Source organism: Nicotiana tabacum, chromosome 7, assembly GCF_000715075.1.
Source record: "Nicotiana tabacum cultivar K326 chromosome 7, ASM71507v2, whole genome shotgun sequence".
Lineage (NCBI taxonomy): Eukaryota > Viridiplantae > Streptophyta > Magnoliopsida > Solanales > Solanaceae > Nicotiana > Nicotiana tabacum.
In genome coordinates, this window is record NC_134086.1 from 105,088,493 (window position 1) to 105,111,422 (window position 22,930).

Below are 22,930 nucleotides of genomic sequence, written 5' to 3' on the forward strand. Positions count from 1 at the left end.
GATGTTACAACTATAGGAAGCCTGATCTTGATTTCCTCTCTGAGTTATGTAATGAACCACCTCAAAAGCCAATATTGTTCCAAAGCCTTTTCTCATATCTGGGTGTGTCAGAGTTCCCTAAGGACCTCAAGGGGTCTCACGCAGTGCTCACACCCAGATTGCATAATCAAGAGTAAGTGCAGTGTGGAAAGGCCTGCCCTTATGTGTCAAGGTTCAGAATGAGCTCAAAGGGTCCCAAAGCAAGGCTCACACAAGAGGGAAGAACCTAGTAGTCTAAGAGTGCATGTGAGAATGCTTGATACAGACTCAAAGGAGTGGAGTTGAAAATAGTTTTTGAAAACAACATGTTTGAAGTGAGTTTGTAAAAAAAATAGCAGAAGAATTGCCTAACAAAACAGTTTTTTGAAAGGGAAAAGGGGGGTAGGAGCCACAACATACATACAGAACAAGTTCAGAGAGGAGTATATGCTGCAGCAGTTACAAACAGGGGAGTAGGGGTTGGGGACATAGAAGACCCAAACAGAAACACATAATTAGTCATGACTCAAGTACCTTAGAAGACATGCTAGTTGAGGGATACAAACAGGAAAACATGCTAATTACATTTGAACAAAAGTGGGCAGAAAGTTAAGCATGCTGATTAAAGCAGTAAACAAAAGTGCAACAACATGAGCCATTAAGTCAGTGCAGAAAGAGACAGTGATTGACAACAAAAGAACACATAGGTTTGAGTTTTAGAATTTAAACTAGGGACATACCGGTTGAAGAAGCAAAGTGTAGGAAAAGAAAAGTAATCAGGGTTCCAAAGTCCAGCCTTGGCTTTCAGCCAGCTAGACAAGGCATTAGCATAAGTAGTAGAGAAAGAAAGAGAGTTTCAATGTGTAAGTGTATTTTTTCTAACTCAGTTGTTCGTGTCTTTAGATAAGATAGGGTAGGGTATTTATAGCTTTGAAAACGAATAGAAAATAAGGTAAAAAGTAAAGTTTTAAAACAAACATAGAAATAATCACAATCAAAATCAATTAATACAAGTACTTTCCTTTAGTCAAGGAATTACTGCTCAAACGGATACTAACAGGAATAATTAAGGAAAGAAAACCAATTCTAGAAAGATTAATTTCTGACCTTATAGGGGATATTAAAAGTATATAGTAAATAATTGAGTCTAAGTACAAAATATACTTAATTGGGGAAAGGATTCAGCAGGGGTACAACATCACAGCAAATAAAGGAAAGGAATCAATCAACTCAAACAAACAGGTAGAATTAGGGGTTTATAAGAAAACCTTTGCAATCAGTCGTAACTTGAGGAAATCAAGATCAATCAAGAAAGAATCATGATTCTGCACTTCGCCATATAAATAGAGAAGAATGAAAGAGTATCAGACATGCAAGGCCAACCATATTGACAAAAGAAGCAACACAAACATACAGTAGTAGCAGGAGTGTCACACGCCCTTTTTACCACCTCACTAAACCTCTTAAATAAATAAAAGGATTTGTAAGCTCAAAAAGGATTTTCAATTAAAAGTGACAAAATTGTGTTCAAAAAGAAATGACTCAGAGTCGCCACCTAACATTGGTTTCGGTGTGCCAGGTCACCATTTTTTTAAAATGATTTTCCTTTTAAAAACACTTTGGACTCCAAAACTAAGTCTACACCAGAGTTTCGGGTAAGGTTGTTCATTTGACTCGGGGAGAAGGTCTTAGGCACTCCCCAAATTCCGTAACTAGTACGGTTGCATACTTGAGCTAGTCGGCTTTTAAAATATTCGAATTGAGGTAATAAACACAGAAATGGAAAAATTAACACATAAGAGGCTCGAGGTCGTCCCCACCTAATAAAGAAAAATAAAACAAGAATAAAACACTACAAGTTCTACTTTTGGCCTCCAATTACAGAATACTACGGGGCATTCTCCGAAATAAAATATATACAAATCCTTCAAGGCATTCCCCGGATGAATTTAACTAAAGGAACGACCTCTCGCCTCAAAACTAACAAAAATCCTAAAGTTTGCCTACCCGGGTGATGACGGCCCAAACATACTCCTAGCGATTAAATGTAACAAAGGTAGAAATAAAATAAAACTAAAACTAAAATAAATACCGATTCATTTCATGCTCATTTTTGTGTGTAACTTTTCATTTTTATTTAGACCGAGCTCAATCTTAAAGCATATGAACAAATTAACCACTAACGAGCTAAGTCTTTTTCCATTCCCATGATATGCATCTCAATCTCCATTTCCTATAAAAATAATCGAAGGCTAGCTAGATCTGCTCTCCGGTTTATAAAATATAAGGCAACCTCTACACAACTTGTTGCAATAAACATTCAAGGAGCCTAACGAAAAACATGGTAATGCAATAGCTTAATCTAGCATGAATTGAAATTAGAAAAGAGCTGCTTAAGATCTCATCGTCATAACCTATCATAGACCCCAAGGAGATTAATAAGATATTACTACCAAGACTAGGACAATACTTTTGTAATCTTTCCAAAACCTTAAGACCAATCTATAAGGATTTTATCCTTGAGAGAGTGCATTTTTCAATCAACAGAGTACGTCAAATATGTTTTAAAATATTAACATGAAAGGGAAAAGTACTAGAATACTCTAATGATGCCTATCAAAAATCTCATATCAAGCTTCAAAAATTAAATCCTAATAGCGATTATTTTAACACACACTATATTCCCTTAGTTTCTCCTTAAAATAGATTGAAGCATGAAAACTCCAGATTCTCTTAAGCCCCGGCTTATACCACACTGAAAATCAACAAAAAATAAAATGTAAAGGAAAGGAACAAACCTGAAAGCGCAAGAAGGTTTTGATTAATTCTGTTTGAAAGCAAATACAAGCGAACTTCGACGATAAAAAAAATCGAGACGAACAACAACAATGGAACAGGAGCTATAAGCCGCGAACAGAATTAAAAATAGCAATAAGAACACTGTCCCGAACCTTGATCGGCGAACGAACCGACTTCAAACCTCAACTAACTCCATTCTTAATATCCAAAAATTGAACGAAGAGAACTACCAACTTTTTGTTGTTTTCTTGCTGCTTCCCCTTTTTTAAAAAAATCCTCCAAATTTTCTGTTTCCTTATGTCCGTGTTTGTGTTTCTGTTAGTATGTGTGTGTCTTCGGGTGGTGAGATGAGAGAACCAGGAGGGGTCGCTGGCGGCAGAGGGGTTGGGCGGCTTGGCTGTCGTAAGTGAGGGTGAAGGGACTGGCGGCGGCGCTGGTTTGGTGACAGGTCGGCTGGAGGTGGTGGGGTGGAAGGCTGGTTTTTTAGATTCAAGGGGGAGGGGTCGGCGGCTTAGGGTTCAGGGGTGTTTCTCTTCTACGGTTCAGTTTTAGGTTGTAATTAGGTTGATATACGTGGCTGTGGCTGGCTCGGGATTAGTTTTGACCATTGGATGAAAAAGAGTGAATAGCTAGGATTAAATTAAAAATAGCTGATGGGTTAAAGGGTTTTGGGCTTCATATTTAGGTCTTAAAATTGGACTAAAAGAAAAATTTCTAAACCTTAGCTAAATACCTTTTAATATAAGCTAAATATACTACATATTGCAAAAATCTATCTAATTAATTAAACTAAATTATATCTAAAATATAAAATTATTTTTTATATTTTTCAAATGTCAAACTAAAATAATAACAAGATTAGATTAAAATCATCGCAAAATTAAGATAATACTACTACCCAAAACACTAATATCCTTGAAAATAAAGTGTAACTATTTTTTGTATTTTTGAATTTTATGTAGGTAAAATACATAAGTACCCACCTGACATATGGCCCAAATCCCTCTTACACATTTTCTGTGGACGATAATAATATTACACACGCAACCTTTCTAAAGTGTAGCTAGTACACACCACTTTTTTCTTGACCAACTTTTCAAAATATGTGTAAGGTCACGCGCCAATAAGGTCGTGACACGTGTCCTAACTCAAGAAAAAAAATACTAAATTTACACCACTTGATAATATTTAAAAGAAACAAAGCTCCCTCCCCCACGTTTCTCATCTTCTTCTGAACCCCATACCGATCGACCTCTTCCTCTAAACTCCAACAGTCATGGCAAATCCCCACCAGAACAAAATATTAACATGAATCAAGAACCTATCCATATAATTGAAGCACCCAAACTTATCAAATTTTGAAATTTCTATTTATCAATATTAAAATCAAGATCTGCAACTGTAGATTCAAAATCTGCAACCAAAATCAAAGTCAAACTTATTTTATCCCTTTATTCCGGTCACACGCTCCTCTCATTATAAAAGGAAAAAGAAAAAAAGGAAAAGAAAAAACTTGAAAATGACTAGTTTACCGGCAAGCTTCTCGAGTAGAGAAAACGATCAGAGTAATTATCCAATGAGATTGAGTGAACAATACCTAGAGAAAGAAAATGGAGGCTAGAAAGACATTTTTTGGTAAAAAGAAAAAAGATAAAAAGAAAAGAATAATGTAGGCCATCATATCGACTTTATTAAATTTGAGTCGTTGGAATAAAGCTGCAGATGGGCATGTTGAAAAAATATGTATAGATCTGTCGCGCTCACTTTATTTGTTAAACACGTGCGCCTCATCTGACAAAAGTAGTGTGTCTTAGACACACTTTAGAAAGATTGCGTGTGTAAAATAATTTTTGTTTGCAGAAAGTGTGTAAGGGGGATTTGGGTCATAGGTCAGGTGGCAACTTATGTATTTTGCCTTTTATGTAAGCTAGATGAACTAAATGTAACAAGATAAAATATCAATAACCCAAATAAAAGAAAATATTTTTGTAATTTTTATTTTTGTGACAAAATAAAGCAAAATAGTTAAAACTAGGTAAAATAGCGATATTAGGCCTAAACAAAATATCTAAAAGCTAAAATGAGTAAAAACTCGGGGAGGGTAAAAAATTAGATGTTTACAATTGCCCCTCTTTGACCGAAAATACGAAGAGTTTTCAGACAAAGAACGACAAGACAGATTTTTTGACCCGACCCTTATTTAGAGAGACCAAAAATTAAGAGAAAGGAAGAGAATGTGACAGAGCTCTGGTATATGAGCTGCCTACATATCCTTGTCAATAAAGGAATCAGGCCACGCGTAGTTCAGAAGTGAATGAGGTGATGGAGTATACTGAGGTGTAGAGCCGGTCGAGGTGCCGTTATGTCAAGGTTCCGGTCTGCGGTCCTGTTATTACATCAAAATCAAAAATAAAAAAAAGGCTAACTAAGACTGCCAACTATGAGTTACAAGATTCCTATCTATAAGTCTTCTGAAGCTTGATCTGGAGTCTTGAATGGTTCTTCATGCAGACTTTAGATTTGAACCTTGACGCTTGCTAGTTGCAGGTGCTAGTTCATTCTTCTTTAGCTTTTCAGATCAAAACCGGACACACCATGCTTGTGACGTTAGTCATGTCTTGAGCAATCCACCTCTTGTCTCAGCTCCAGCATTTTCGATTCACTTCCCTTTTCTTCTTCTTCTTCTTCTTTTTTTCCCTTTTTTTTGTTTTTCTTTTTGTTTCTTTTTTTGGATTGAGATTACTTTTGTTGATCCTCTCGGACTGTTGACTCGCATTCTTGCCGCGAGCTTCTGCTACTTCTAACTGGAATTGGATTCTGAAATGACTTCCCTTGTTCTCCAGGTGGGCGCCTGATTGCTAAAACTTGAACTGTATTCCCTTGTTCTCCAGGTGGCCACCTGATTGCCAAAACTTGAAATAATTCCGAAACTAATTCCCTCATTCTCCATGTGGGTACCTGCAATCAAAACAACAAAACAAACAAAATTTTCTACCCCAGTTTGCACTAGAAAGATTTGTGAGTTGTTAGCAAAACTGTAAATCACCTATGCTATTAATGCAACGATGAGAGTAAAACTAAAGACTTGACTGGGATGTGCGTCCCCTATGAATCAAACCAAGAATATCCGACTCGCAAGTTCGTCTGCTATGAATAGAACCTGAATGACCCAAACTAGGAAGTGCATCTCCTAGATTTAAGATTGAGCTTGCGGAAAACTATAAACTAAGCTTGACTAAAGTAAAAACTGACCTTATTCCCCAGGCGGGACCCCTGACTTCAAGAAAACTAAAGATTAATAACTTAAGAAAAATAAAGATCTATCGTATGAGTAAATTCATTAGACTAGGTTTTCTATCTTAGGAGAAAAATTCATCAGACTAAGATTTTTATCGTAGGAGAATGTTCATCAGACTAGGTCTCTTATCTTAGGAGAAAGATTCATCATAATAAGATTTGATCCTAGGAGAAAATTCATCAGACTAGGTCCCTTTATTGTGTTATCTTAGGAGAAAGATTCATCATACTAAGATTTCTATCCTATGAGAAAATTCATCAGACTATGTCTTTTTTGTTATCTTAGGAGAAAGATTCATAAGACTGAGATTTTGATATCTTAGGAGAAATATTCATCAAACTAAGATTTTGATCCTAGGAGAAAGTTTATCAGACTAGGTTTCCTATCTTAGGAGAAAGATTCATCAGACCAAGATTTTATCCTAGGAGAAAATTCATCGGACTAGGTTTTCTTATCTTAGGAGAAAGATTCATTAGACTAAGATTTCGATCCTAGGAGAAAATTCATCATACTAGGTTTCTTATCTTAGGAGAAATATTCATCAGACTAAGATTTTATCCTAGGAGAAAATTCAATGGACTAGGTTTTCTTATCTTAGGAGAAAGATTCATCAGGCGAAGATTTCGATCCTACGAGAAAATTCATCAGACTAGGTTTTTCTATCTTAGGAGAAAAATTCATCAGACTAGGTTTTTCTATCTTAGGAGAAAAATTCATCAGACTAAGATTTTATTGGGAGGAAAATCCATCAGAGTAGGACTTTTTATCCTAGGAGGAAAAATGTGAAGAGTAATGGCAACATATTATGCACACTAGCAAGGCAGATAAAGGCAAAAGATTTGAGAAACTTCCCTTTGTCGGCTCGTCTCTTCTTTTTTTTTTTGTTTCTGAACCAACTTGCTTGCACTACTTTGTTCCTGTTTCAAACAAATAAAACTTGTGAGTTTAATGGGGTGGTTAGTTTATGGCCTTGATTATGAGGGTGATTTCTCTTGCACTTGTCCCGATAACTTTGATTTCAACTTGGACGACCTTGACTGTTATTGACTACCCATTTTCTTTCAACCCTTATCACAGAAAACAACTCTGATCCATTCGATCCCAATATCATCTATCTGTTGCATTTTGCTCATGAATTAACATTTACCGAACCCTTGCATTTCACATGAATCCCAAAGCATGTTGATTGTTAGCAACTCAATGCGCATACCACTTTTCCCTGACTTATGTCACTTTGATGTGCTATCCAAATTCATTTGTGCAATTGGAAAGTTGGTAGCAAATTTTGAAGTCATTTCTCACTTGTTCTGACCAAACAGACTCAAGAAGGGACTCAAACAAAATGAGAGGAACAAAATCAGGGACAAGGGAAAGAGATGATACCTAACAAGAAAATTACAAAGTATAAACTTATCAGATTTGGATACCAACTCTAATGATCATGACATGCACCTTTGGATTAAGTGGCCTAATCTCTTTGCTGTGAAACTGGGCTTCAGCGCTTCAATTGTCCCATTTGATCCACAATCCTCAATCAACTTGTAGTGCCCTGAAGGTTTTCACAACCAAGCCTCTCTCATTTTGTTTTTTTCTCAACTCACCATTGCCTTACGGTTCCCATGAGAGTTTTCACCGATAAGACTCTCTCATTTTACCATTTTCTCTCTTTGTGCTGAGAACAAAGTATTACCCATGATGCAAGAAGATCATACTTTCACCACACACTTGATTTGACATCCTCAAAGATTGGTCGGAAGGTCTTTCTTTGGACCGTAATGTAGGATTTTGGACAGGGTTGGAAAGAAAGGGTGGCATGAAGGCTCAAAATAATTTATGATGAAAGGGTTCAAAATTGCAACTTTTCGAATCAGGCCTTTTGGCAAAATTAAAACTTCTGCCCCAGTTTCCTAGGGTGTGAGGAACTACTTTTTTTTTGGATTTTTGCTTTGATGACAAAAAGACTGCCTAACTCTTGACTTAGGGGGATTATGAAATATTTTATTTGGTGTGACTGAACCATAAGGCTGTCTACGTATCTTGAGGTAACAAGAATCAGGTCGAACGTAGTTCAAACACAAAGTTGGACTATTTTGTTGTTTTCTTTTCCTTTTCTTTCTTTCCTTTTTTTCCTTCTTTTTTTTCTTTTCTCTTTTTTTCTTTCCTTTTCTCCTTTTTCTCTTTTTCTTTTCTTTTCTAGTTCCCAACCCTGCTTCTAATTCTAAAAGAGGGGTATGAAACAAAACAAATTAAGGCTCAAAAGGGGTAGCAAAAGATAAAAGTGTTTGGGTAGTAGAATAAAATGCCTTCGTCATACCAAACTATAAAAATGCCAAATACAAACGTGCAATTGAAGATAAGAAAAGAAATCATGCACAATATCTATTGATGGCATCATCTCAAATAGAAAGTGCAGACGGGCAATACCTCTATACCAATGAAAGATCCTTGCCAGTTCGAAGCAGACTTGATTCAAACTTATCTTGATGTGTAAGAATGCATTTCAGCACTGACTGATCTACCTCAAACTGCTTGAGAGACATTCCTTTGTTGTATACTCTCATCAACCTCTTGATTTTCCAAACTAACTGCCTCAGTTTTACTCAATTCAAGCTTCAGGTTATCTTAGAATGCGTGAATCTTTATTGTTTCCTCAAATGCTTCCTTTTATCATATTCAAAACTGTGTCATTGCTTCATGATTAGGCTAGCTTTCAAGACCAGGTTGAGAATTATGTGTGCATGTCATGTCACTAGAGTCAGCATGAAAAGAACTATAAAAAGAAAAGTGACCTAAACAAAACTGACTAGAACTAACAGAAACAGGAAACTGCATTAGACAGATTGTGAATAGGGTTTGGACAAAACAAGCAAAATAGACATGGGTTACAACCCTGGAACAATCCTATATAACACTAGACAAGTTACTACAATAAAACGAACTAAAGAAGAAGAAGAGTTTGGGCCACAAGACAATGTCCGGATTATAATCCTGAAATAACCCGAACAAATAGAAATGATAACAAAATAAACTACCAAAACTCCTCCCTGGATAGCCAAGAAAGGAGTGTCTTTCCAATCACCAAGCTCGATATCTTAGCCACTGGGTTCCACATCACTATTACCAGAACCTCCACAAATCTCCATCACGTTGACCTTAGCAAATAGCTTTTGGGTCCCTTTTGCCAACTCGTTCTTAAGATCAAGCTCTGGAACTGAGACTAATAGCGCTGAAAACTTTGCGGTAGGTGGCCCCCCAAGGGATTTAGAAGAGTTCTCATATTCCTTTTCCATACAAATCATGCCCACCACATGCGTCTCATTATGAACAGGCAATGGACTTTGGCTAGTATCAGTTGCATTTGGATTTTGCACGGTAATGTCACCTGCATCAATAAGCTTCTGGACTGCTCTTTTCAGATGCCAACACTTTTCTATGTTGTGCCCCGGGGCACTAGAGAAATATTCTCACCTTTGAGAAAAATCAAAATTCTTTGGAAGGAGCTTCGGCATTTTTATCTGAATCGGCTCCAACATGTCCAATTGCCTCAGCCTTTGGAACAAACTGGCATATGGTTCTCCAATTGGAGTGAAAGACTTTTCTTTTTGCTGCTGCCTTCTCATTTTGTACTCCGGCCTTGGTTGGAACGTCTTTTGGGTAGGGGTTGATATGCTTGTAGAGGTGGGTAAGACATTTGTGGAGGTGGTGCAAGCCGTTGTGGGTTTTGTGGGTGTGGAGCATATGGCGGTGCATTGTGGATAGAGTACTGGGGAGGTAAAGTATGACTTCGGGGATTTTGTGGAGGAAAGTAGCATTGGGGAGGATTATTTGGAGTATGAGGATATTCATGGGGTCGGTATTGAGGCTGAAAGCATTTAGTAGGAATGCCCACTGGATCCTACCGTTGTTGGGCTCAACAACATCTTTTCTATCAATCGGAGGATTGATCCCAGCAACTTGTTTGTTCCATCTAAACCAAAATTCCCTAAAGCCTTCCTTGGGTTTCTTTCCATCTGAGATAGGGAGGAGCGGTCTGGGATAATGTCTACATTGTACTGATAGTGTCGAACAAAATCTTGAGCCAGGTCACCCCATGCATGCCACCTACTAGCGTCTTGGCGGGTGTACCGCTCTAGAGCTGCCCCACTCAGACTCTGACTGAAATACGCCATCAATACTTCATCTTTCATGCAAAAACTTCTCATTCACTATAATAACCCCTTAGATGGGCTACTGGATCTTCACACCTATCATATAAATTAAGCTTTGGCATTTTAGACCCTTGCAGCTTTCTAGATATCTCATTCCGCTCCACTGTCTTAGCAGGCTTTGTAGTTTCACCAGGAGGCTCAAAATGAGGAGCGTAAGAGTATGGACCTGAGACCTTAAAAATTGGTTCTAGAGCATAGTGTTGGACATTTGGAGCTTGGAACACAGTCTCGCTGGAGGATCGAGGAAGAGTAGCTAGTGGATGAGATACAAAAACACGAGTGGTCAAAGGAGCGGGATATGATGTGCTTTTGAGGGGTAGAGTGTGAAAAGGTTGTGGGGAGATATTAGTAGCAGTGGGAATCTGGGCTTGTGATAGTGGTGGGATAGTTGCAGGGTTTTCAGTATAGTTAGTAGGGAATGAAGTTGGAGGATGCACCCTGATCCAAGACTGATACATTTCTGTCATCTGTTGTTTCTTCAATTCAGACTCTGACTCCACAAACTCCCTTGGTGGGCCTACAACCCCAGTGTCTGTTTCTTTGCTAGCCATGGCTACTTGCTCTTTGAACCTGTGTTGTATGGACGAATTGCCAAAGTACCACAAACTAACCACCCCTCTATTATGATAACAATGAAAGTAACAAAGAGGAGCAAAACAAATCCAACATATCAGCGTTAGGGCATTTATCATATAGAAATATCATATTGCGTGCAATGCTCCTAGCAACAATTAATAGTTCTAGAATGACTTTGAGGGTACAACATCATCCCAATTTCACTCTTCTTGCCCCATTTCCTTCTTCATCTTCCTTTCTAACACCACTTGGCTTTTCATTTCTTTCCCCCTCTTTTCTTTCTGATTATCGCTCTTTTCTTTCCTATCATATCTCACGTCTCACAACTTCATTCTCTTTTTCTCTTTTTCTTCTTTTTGTTTTTTTCTTGTTCTTTTTTGTTTTTTTTAATGATGATTCGATCAAACCCTATGTATGTTGCTTACGTATCATGTCCATCATGAATCAGATCAAGCGTAGTTCTGAAAAAAGTAATGAACAAATAAACTAAAAAACTTTTTGAATTTTTTATTTATAACTTTTTTCGGTTTTCAAATACATCATAGGAAGTACGATAACAAAATACTAGACAAACTCTTAAACCACCTAAAAGACTCAAAAACAGACTCAAAATATAAAAATCTCCTCAAGTAGCTCCTGAATGCAATTGTCCTGGGGTGTCAGTCGTGCTCGAGCTGTGGTAAATGAATCCATACCTGAATGATAAAAACAAGACCAAGTAGATCAATGACTCACGACATAATGAAACCTCCTATTGGACACATGCAAGACACGATAGGGCTATTTTTAAAAAATTAACCTATGTGGCCAAGGTGGCTATTAGCGCAAACTCAACTAAGTGACCTCAAAGACATGGAAATACCTCACTAAGGCTTATATGGATTCAAACTTCCAATAATCATGGCCCAAAATTAATTTATAGAAATGACCCATTTTGCAAAAACGACTGATATGGCCAGAAGTGGCTAAAGATGCAAACTCAAAAAAAAGTACGGACCCTAACAATAGTCAAGTTAAAAATGGTAAGAACTCTGATCAGTCAACAAAGAAGAGTATCCAAACACAAATAACTTAATCGAAACAAGTATACATACAAACAAACAAAGACAACTTCAGAATCCGGATAAAACCAAAAATACCTTGGGTTTTAACACGATGAAACAGATAGAAAAAAACATGAAAAAATCATTTAATCATATTAAAATCTCAAAGCAACACTGAAAATTGGAGAAGAGATCTATTAAAAGAGATTGAGAAACCCTAATCGTTGAAGACGAAGAGTCGTTTTTGAAAAATCGAAAAACCTTTAAGGAAAACACTTGAGAGGTAACATACACAGATCTAAGACAGATCTGAAAGAAATCGGAAAGCCTTTGAAGTTAGGGTTTCGGAGAACCCAGAAAAATGAGAAAGACTTTGAAAAGTTACCGACCTATCCAGAAAAGTCAAGGAGCTGACTCGAACAGCCATGGATGGCCGGAAAGAGGTCATATATAGGAGTTGAGCAAGGATTGGACCAGATCTCTTCAAGATCTGTCTGTGAAATCACACAAGCGGGACACCAGGGGACGTAGGAGACAAGTACACGTCTCAAACAACCATGGGAGTCCATGGATTAGGTGGGGGTTGAAGGGAATTAGAGTGGATTTGGGTGGCGGCGGCTAGGGTTTGAGTGAAGTTGCAAAAAGAATTGGAGAGGAAGGGGATTCAAGGGCGGCGGGTTGGTGAGAATAATTTAGGTTAGGGTGGTCGTTTGGGTTAAAAATGGTAACGGTGAACGGTTGCTATTGACCTCTGTGATCAACGGCCAGGATGAGAAGGGGTCTGGGTCGGGTAAGATTTAACTGGGTCTGGGGCGGGTTTTAATTAGAAATTGGGGCTTGATTTGGTTATAATTAAAAGCCAAATGTGGCTACGTGTTAAATAGCTACTTTTTCCTTTTTAATTTATAAAAAATAGCAAATAGTTTTCTAAAAATAAATTCAAAGTATTAAAATAATTTATAATACATAATTAACAATATAAAAATACAAGACTCAATTTTATGAATATAAAACACAATTAAACCTTAGAAATGGCTAATATTACAATTATGTGCAATTTAACTTTAAAAATACTAAATGAAATTGTAAAAATATGTAAAAACTATTTTAGCCATATTTAATACAAAAATCCAATAGATGAATTATCAAAATAATGATTTTGGAAATAATTTTTGGGATTTTATGGATGATAAAAAGGAGGGAAATAAATCAATTAAAAAATATGGGAAAAATAATAAAACACTTGAACATGCTTATATATGCATATATATGCTATTTTGAAAGTTTTTTGCATATTGAAAATATATAGGAAAAATTGGGTAACAACAACTTGCAGTACAGATCTTTCATTTGAGTCATTTCCATAATTTGAGTATGTTCGGATTGTTGCTTATTGGTGCGCGGATTGCGCAAGTTGTGGATTTAGTCTGTATTGAGGTGTCATGTCACCAGAGTAGTTGTGTTGGATTAGATGAGATCGTTGGGATCTAGAATGAATACAAACGGATCGGTTTTAGCGTGCGGGAAGGATAACATCAAGGTTCGGCTCAGAAATTTGCTATGGTCCTTGCCAAAGGAGAAGTGGCTTCATGAATGGTTGATCTGAGAAATGGTTATAGTTTATTGCGTATTTCATTTATCATTGGCAGTATATGGAAGTGTTGGGATGAGACTTTAGTTGATAAGAGGTTTTCTATCGGTATTCGATTGTTGTGTGCAGCTGCTGTGATTAGAAGTTATCGGTACAATCATTTGAGTTATGTGGTATATCATGTAATTGCACCTGAGGTTGTATGTATGGGTTATTACAGCTTGTTCGGGCTTATTCAGAGTATAGATGTGAGATTCTGATCTGGTGGATGATTTCGGAAATAGAAATGTGGTTCTAAGGTTTATGGGCTAGGTTGGATTGTCAAATTTTAGTTACATTGTGTTGTCGGACCCATATGAGATAGGGTGACGTGGGATCACCCCCGAGTATGTGCATGGTAAGGTTACTCAGCGATTGATGGTTTTCAGAACAACTCTAGGCACGTTCGAGGACTAATGTATGTTTAAGTGGGGGAGGATGTAACAACCCGACCGGTCATTTTGAGCTTTTGCACTTCGCTCGCCAACTCTTGGGCATGACTAGCCCCGTATGATGTGTTATGACTTATGTAAATCGTTGGTTTTGATTTTTAGGGTAATTGGAATGAATTTGAAAGAAACAATTCTCAGTTTGAAGCTTAAAATTTGAAAGGTTTGACCAAGTTTTGACTTGTTAGTATATGATCTAAGATCGGAATTTTTATGATTTGGTTAGCTCTGTTAGGTGATTTGGTACTTAGGAGAATGATCGGAATGCATTTTGGAAGTCCGTGGAAGGTTTAGGCTTGAATTGGTAAAATTGAGATTTTTGGCGTTTTTCAGTTGATAGGTGAGATTTTGATATAGGGGTCGGAATGGAATTCCGAAAGTTGCAGTAGCTCCATTGTGTCATTTGTGACGTGTGTGCAAAATTTCAGGTCATTCGAATGTGGTTTGGTTGGATTTTTTGTATCAAAAGCGTAATTTGGAAGTTCTTGAAATTCTTAAGCTTGAATCCGACTTGATTTTGGTGTTTTGATGTTGTTTTGAGCGTTCCGAAGGTTGGAACAGGTTTGAATGAGGTTATGGGATATTTTGGCATGTTTGGTTGAGATCTCGATGGTCTCGAGTGAGTTTCGGATGGTTAAACAGATCAATTTTAGACTTTAGACTTGGTAGTTTTTGTTGGTTTTGTGTTGTAGACAATTTGTTCTTCGCGTTCGCGGTCAGGGACCCACGTTCTCGAAGGGTGTTTTTTTAAGGCGACAATTTTTTCCTTCGCGTTTGTGCTTCATATGTCACGTTCGCGATGTTGGGATGTTTGATTCTCCGCGTTTGCATGGCCTGTGTAGCGTTCGCATAGAGTAAGTGGGAGCAGATGGGGTCCCAGCCTTTTTGTGCTACGCGTTCGTGTAAGGAGGTCGCGTTCGCGATGGTTTGGAAAGCGGACATTTCGCGTTCGCGAGCTGGAGGTCGCGTTCGCGTAAGGGGAATATTGGTCAATGGATTTTTTGTGCTTCGCGAACGCAACTCTTTGACCGCGTTCGCAAAGAAGGTTTTTGATGCCTAGGCAGAATATTTAAATAGCCATTGTCTGCGATTTTGGGGCTAACTTTCACCATTTTGGGCGATTTTGGAGCTTTTTGAGAGGAGTTGAAGAGGGATTCAAGATATAACACCTGGAGGTAAGATTTTTGAACTCAATACTCGATCCTATGTTGATTCTTACTTGTTTAATCATGAAATATGTGGAAATTAAAGCCTAAAAATTGGGAAATTAGGGTTTGACTTTGGAGAGTGTAAATTGGGAATTTGAAGCGGCAATTGAGGTCCGATTTTGATGTTTTTGGTATAAATAGACTCGTGTAAGGATGGGGATTCTATTGATGTGACTTTTATCAGATTCCAAGACATGGGCCCGGGGTCAAGTTTGAGCAATTTCGAGATTTTTGATGTAAATCGAATATTTTCGAGTGGGCTTTGTTCCCTTAGCATATTTTAATAATTATGTACTGATGTGGCTAGATTTGGAGCATACGGGGTCGATTTGTGAGGGCAAGGCATCGCGGGCTAGAGTTTGGACCAGATCAAGGTGAGTAATGATTGTAAATGATGTTCTGAGGGTATGAAACCCCGGATTGCACATTGTTGTGCTAGATGACGAGCGTGGGGTCGTGTACTATTGGGGATTGTGACATATTCCATCCCGAATGACTGTTTTACTACGTATTTGATTGAAAACTATTTGCTATCATCATGTTTTGGGCTGAATGTCATATTTGAGCCTCGTGCCAATTATGTGAACCCTTCGGGAATTTTTATTGATATTTTCTCACTGTTTTGACTTTAAACTTGTACTTAGTCATGCTATATTCTACTGTTTTCAAAACTCAGCCCATGTTTACTCTGCTTTAACACTTGAAATGATATTTTAAATAATAGTTTGGGCTGAGCATCATGTTTTACCGTTGCCCAAGTGGCTTATGTGATTTTGAGCGAGTAAGGCCGAGGGCCTGTGTTGTGAGGATACTTTTGGGTCGGGCTGCACGCTGCAGCAGTGATACACTAATTATGATTATGAGGCCAAGGGCCTGAGTTTTGTACGCCACGAGGTGGCTTATTTATATGAGGTCGAGAGCCTAGTGATGATGCCACGAAATGGCTTGATATTGCGCTTGGGTCGTAAAGGGCCCCTCCAGGAGTCTGCACACCCCCAGTGAGCGTGGGTACCCATTGTGATATGAGATATAGCCCGAGGGGCTAGTATTGTTTTGAGATATTGCCCGAGGGGTGGATTTATTGACATTGTGCCCGAGGGGGGAACCCTTATGTGTTTATCTTTCGTATTTGTCTGTCATCTACTTGTTTAATTGTGTAGTTGTGCCTGAGGGGTGGATTTTCTGTGCTTGTCTGTTCTAATTGCTTTGCATTCAATTGCTTAACTGTTAAAAAGTCATTTTAAAGAAGTTTAAACTGAGTTAAGGTGCTTTAAGAGATTTCACAGCTTCATTGCTTTCTTACTGGTTTTGTACTACTCTATACAACATGTTGATGTATTTTTCGTGATTCCTATCACTCAGTCTTCAGTTATGATTATTACTCACTGAGTCGGAGTACTCACTTTACTCCTTGCACCTTGTGTGCATATTCAGGTATTTCTGAACCCGGTAGCGGCTATTGGTTGATCAGAGGCAGAGTCATTGGAGTTTAGCAAGGTAGTTGCCGGCGTTCGCAGTACTGCTTTTCTCCCTTTTGATTTCATTAGACTGTATTTAGTATATTTCAGACTATTCCATTGTATTTAGACCCTAGTAGAGGCTCGTGACTTGTGACACCCCGATGTCGGGCTGTATTTATTTCTGCACTTGTTTTATTTCGCTAAATATATACTTATTGGGGATTTATCTTTATAAATAACTTAAATTGACTTATTAAACTATTAAAACTGAATTTGGGAATTTTGTTGGCTGGCCTTGTCTTCACGAGAGGCGCCATCACGACCGGGTCCGGTTAGGGGTCGTGACACTTGGGCTTCAGAATATTTTTTTCGAGATCAATAATAATTGTTTATCCGTAAAATAGTATAGTTGAATTTGTAATGTGATTTATAGATACGTAGATTAAATTAATCCGATAAAATAAATTAATGAAGAACAAAGCAATTAAAAAAGGGGAATTGAAGATAAAACAAGCTTGGGCTTCAGAATATTTCTGTCGGGATCAAGAATAATCGAAAAATCTTGAGCACATCTATATAAGCTTAAAAGAATGAGAAAAATAATATTTGTCTTTTGATCTTAGTATTTCCTAATGTCTTACAATAGAATGAAAGCCTCTATTTATACTAAAGTTATGGGTTGTATGATCTATGAATTACGTCCCCTTAATTACCAATATTAATGCTATAATAAATGGTAATTAAAAGGTGATAAAAAATAATAAAGGCTAATAAAGGCTAATAAAGGCCAATAAAGGCCGGAGGAATCTTAGAGTCTATTGTAACTTTTCTATAACAGTCATATCTTGAATCGCTTCTTATCCGGTCACAGGTTCCGTATCTGGTGTACCACAATTGAGTCATTACTGGATGTTCATCCTTAACACGTGTTGCTTCCCCAGTAACCTAACTCTTGAGACCGATCTTTGCCGTATACAAATAGTCTCTCCACTTTTTAGTTACTCACTGTAATGTGATCGAAAAGTGAAAGATTTTATTATTTCCACCCGAAAAGTGAAAGATTTTATTATTTCCACCTTTGTAACCTTATAAAAAACTTGCCGGAAAAATCCAATCAGGAAAAAAATCGAACGAAGAAAAAGAGTGCAGAACTCAAGAAATCAGATGACAACTCCACCACTTATTATTCTTTCATCGATGATCGATTGGTGCTGAAGAAGTACAACCATCACAGAAAACTTGATCTCAAATTTTTAGGTTCACCCGAAAACTTTTCTTTGAGGATTGACTCTTAGATTTTAAGTTATACCCCAAAACATTTCTTTGAGTTTTGACTTTTGTGTTTTTAGTTATACCGGAAAACTTTTCTTTGAGTTTTGTATAATGACCTAGCCAGTCGTTTCATGAGTTATCGCTCTGTTTCCTCTATTTTTGCTTCCTTGTATGTTGTTCAGCTATATTTCATCCATATTGTTTGTTCTGTGTTCGGAGTGGTCATGGAGTGAAATGAGACACTTAGTCTCTTATTTGGAAGTTTAAGTTGGAAAAGTCAACCGAATGTTGACTTATGTGTAGAAGTTCTTTGATGTGAATTATGATGGTTCATATAGATTCGTTAGGTGATTTTGGGATTAGGAGCGTGTTCGGAATGTAATTTGGAGGTTCGTGGTAGATTTAGGCTTGAATTGGCGAAATTGGAAATTTAACACTTTCTAGGCGGTAGTGGAAATCTTGATATCGGGGTCGGAATGGAATTCCAAAAATTGGAGTAGGTTTGTTGTGTCATTTGTGGCGTGTGTGCAAAATTTCAGGTCATTCGGATGATGTTTGATATGTTTTTGGATCAGATGCGGAATTCTGAAGTTTTGAGATCCTTAGGCTTGAATCCGAGGGTGATTTTGTGTTTTGATGTTGTTTTGAGTGTTCCGAAGGTTGGAATAAGTTTGAATAGTGGTATATGACTTGTTGGTATTTTAGGTTGAGGTCCTGAGGACCTCGGGAAGATTTCGGATGGCTATCGGAGAGTTTGGAAATTTGGGAATGCAGTTAAAGTTGTTGGTTCTGTAATAACTAAACATATGGAGTAGGGACCGCAGGTGCAAGATCGCAGAAGAGAAGGAAGGACTGCAGGTTCGGCCAAGGTTGAGAAGATCAGGAACCGCAGGTGAGGAAGGTGGAGCGCACCTGCGAGAGCGCAGGTGCGGTAGGGTGACCGCAGAAGCAATTCTGGTGGATTAAGTGGAAGTCGCAGATGCGGTGGTCTGGACCGCAGATGCGGGAAAATGGGCCGCAGGTGCGAGATGCCTGGGCAGAAAGTATATAAGGTGGACTTAATTTTGGGTTATTTTCCACCATTCCTATTCGGACTTGGAGCTTTTTGGAGGGTTTTGAAGAGGGAATCAAGGGGGTTTCATTGAGGTAAGTTTCTTGAACCTAAAACTCGATTTTATGGTGATTTTTAGTTGATTAAACATGAAATTTGTGGGAATTAAGAGTGAAAATTTAAGAAATTAGGGCTTGAAATTGGAGCGTTTAAATTGGTGGTTTGAGGGGCCATTTGAGGTCCGATTTTGATGTTCTTGGTATGTATAGGCTCGTGGGAGGATAAGGATTCTAGTGATGTAATTTTTATCAAATTTTGACACATGGTCCTTGGGGTTGGGTTTGGCCAATTTCGGTATTTTTGAACTAATATGATAATTTTCGTATAGGTTTCATTCCTTTAGCATATATTGATGATAATATACTAATTTTGGTTAGATTCGGAACATTTGGAGGCCGAATCGAGAGGCAAGGGCGTCGCGGGCTAGAGTTTTGGCTTATCTTAAGGTAAGTAACGCTTCCAAACTATGTTCTAAGGGTCCGAAATCCCGAACTATGTGTTCTATGATTACTATTGAGGTGACACAAATGCCAAGGGACGGGCGTGTGGGCGTGCACCGTGAGAATTGTGGCCTGGGTCATTCCATGGCACTGCTTAGTGACTCTTTCTTACAGATATCTGTGTTGTTATTATGTGATTAAGGTAATGAGCTGTAAATCATGCTAATTATCATGTTAAGGCTTCACGTCGATACTGTTGAGACCCGAGGGGTCATTTCTTGCTGTCATATCATTAGCTTTATTGTTATTCTGTACTCAGTCCTGTTCATGCATATTATAGCATGTCTTAGTCTCGATTATTGTTATTCAGCACATCATATCATTATTTCGAGCTAGTATCATGACATTTTTGAGCCCATGTGTATGAGACTGGAGAGTGATGACTGAGTGAGGCCGAGAGCCTGATAATGAGTGACAGTATGGGATCGACCTTCACGCCGCAGCGAGATATTGATTATGCCTTCGTTGGTTTGCTATAGCGCTTGGACTGAAAGGAGCTCCTCCGGAGTCTTTACACCCCCAGTGAGTGTAGGTGATGGTATTGAGGGATGGATCTTCCTCGGACATGGATCTTGTCAGAAGTATTTATACTTGGAGATGGATCTTCTCCATAGGGCTGGAATGGCCTTCCTCGGTACTGGATGACTGCGATCAGTGATGTGTATATATTCTGGGATGGATCTTCCCTGGGCCGGATTGCCATATACAGTACTGAGTGATTGAGCACTTGTGAGTAGAGGTATACGGAACATTGTTCATGCTATCTGTGCATTGGTATATAGGGATTCCTAAGCTTTATACTCCTTACTATTCAGATTATATTTATTTACTGCTAAGTTTTTACTTGAACTGCAAGCATGTCTACTTTTCTGTACAGTTTAATTGTATTACCTGTTGAGGTTTGGTTCGTCACTACCTACCAGTCCCTAGTTTGGACTTGTTACTTACTGAGTCGGTGTACTCACGTTACCCCCTACACCTGGTGTGCAGATCCAGGTATCTCAGGGCGGTTGCGGTTGTTGACTATTCAAGTTGCAAACTTTACGGAGATAGCGAGGTAGCTGCCTGACGATTGCAGTTTCACTTTTTCTCCTTCTCTATCTTCCTATTAGTACATTATTGTTATTTTCATACTATTTGATCTTGTCTTGTTTCAGAATTATTGTAGCATGGCTCATGACTTAGTGACACCCGAGGTTGGGCTTGTATTTTCCGCTTTGTTTGATTTTAACTTTATATCTTTATTGGATTTCAGTTGAAAAATGGTTTTTCTTAAAGTTTTAAATGAGATGTGGATTTAATTGTAGATGTGTTGGCTATCCTAGTTTCACGATAGGTGCCATCACGACCGAGTCGGTTTGGGGTCGTGACAAGTTAGTATCAGAGCCTAGGTTACATAGGTCTCACGAGTCATGAGCAGGTTTAGTAGAGTCTCGTGGATCGGTACGGAGAAATCTGTTCTTATCCTCGGGAGGCTGCAGAACCTTTACGAAAAACTTCACATTCTTGAATTCTTGTCGTGCGAATCTGTTGACCCTAGTAACTAAACTTCTGTTATTATACTCTCTCACAGATGGTGATGACACGTGCTACCGGTCAGGGCGGATGACCACCAGTACCACCAGTTGAGACCACTAGAGGCCGAGAACGCGGTCGAGGCTGTGGTAGGGGTAGGGGTGTAGCTCGCATAGCAGCTAGGGCAGCACCTGCAGATCTACTAGCCATCCCAATAAATGATCAGGTCCCAGTTGCGGATGCTCCAGCAGGACCAACTCATGCACCGACTGTGCCTATTGTTATTTCGGGTCTTCAGGAGACCTTGGCTCAGATATTGACCGTGTGCACTAGCCTTGCTGAGGCAATCAGAGTTTCTACTATAGTAGCTACTTCTCAGGCCGGGGGAGGCACTCAAACTCTCACCGCCCGTACACCCGAGCAGGTTGTTCAGGGACTGCAGACACCGAAGGCACCACCATCCCAACGGATTATACATGCTCAAGATTTTGTGGTACCAGTTATGCCTGATGACGAGCAACATCGATTGGAGAGGTTTGGTAGACTTCGGCCTCCGACTTTCAATGGTGCAGAGGGCGAGGATGCCCAGGGTTTCTTAGACAAATGTCAGAGGATGCTACGTACAACAGGTATTCTAGAAACCAGTAGGGTCTCATTTACTACTTTTTAGTTTTCTAGAGCTACCTTTACTTGGTGGGAGGCTTATGAGAGGCGTAGGCCTGTTGGTGTAGCGCCCCTTACCTAGCATCAGTTCTCCATTCTCTTCCTGGAGAAGTATGTACCGCATTCCCGCAGGGAGGAGCTGCGTAGGCAGTTTGAGCAGTTACGTTAAGGGGACATGACCGTGACGCAGTATGAGATGAGGTTCTCCGAGTTGGCCCATCATGCTATCTCGCTAGTTCCCACGGATAGGGAGATGAGGTTCGTCGATGACCTCACTTAATAGCTACGGATTTTTCTGACCAAGAAGAGGGTATCTGGCGCTTCTTTTAAGGAGGTGGTTGACATTGCTAGAGAGATTGAGTCAGCTCACCGCTAGGAGCAAGATGAGAGAGGCCAAGAGGCCTCGGGGATCTGTTAGTTTTGGTGGTGTACCTTCTTGGGGTCAGTTTTAGCATAGCAGAGGCGTCCATTAAGACATGCTCATCCAACTCGTTCGGGTCATTGTGGTAGATCATCGAGCCATGGTTCTCACAGCTCACATCAGTGCTACTCATCTCTCAGTCCCTTCCAAATTAGAGTTCGACTCATGCACCATCAGTTCAAGGTTCATCTGCGCATGGTTCTTCTAGTAGTTATCTCGGTGCTCGGGGTTCCCTTCAGTCCCCACCGCCATTTATCGGGAGAGGTTTCTTCGAGTGTGGAGATTTGGGTCATATTAAGAGTTTTTTCCCCGTCTTATGGGAGGTTCATCTTAGCAGAAGAGTCAGCCTTCGACTTTAGCACCAGTTACTTCCCCACCCGCTCAGTCAGCTAGGGGTCGCCCTAGAGGAGGAGGTCAATCAGGTGGTGGTCAGGCCCGTTTCTATGCCCTCCCAACCAGACCAGATGCTATTTCTTCAAATGTTGTGATTACAGGTATTATCTCAGTCTGCCACAGAGATGCCTCTGTACTGTTTGATCCTGGTTCCACTTTTTCATATGTGTCATCATATTTTTCTCGTTATTTGGATACGCCCAGTGAGTCTCTTGTATCATATGTACATGTATCTACTCCGGTGGGCAATACTATTGTTGTGGACCGCGTGTATCAGTCTTTTGTGGCGACTATTGGGGGTTTGGATACCCGATTGGACCTTCTGTTGCTTTGTATGGTGGACTTTGATGTGATATTGGGCATGGA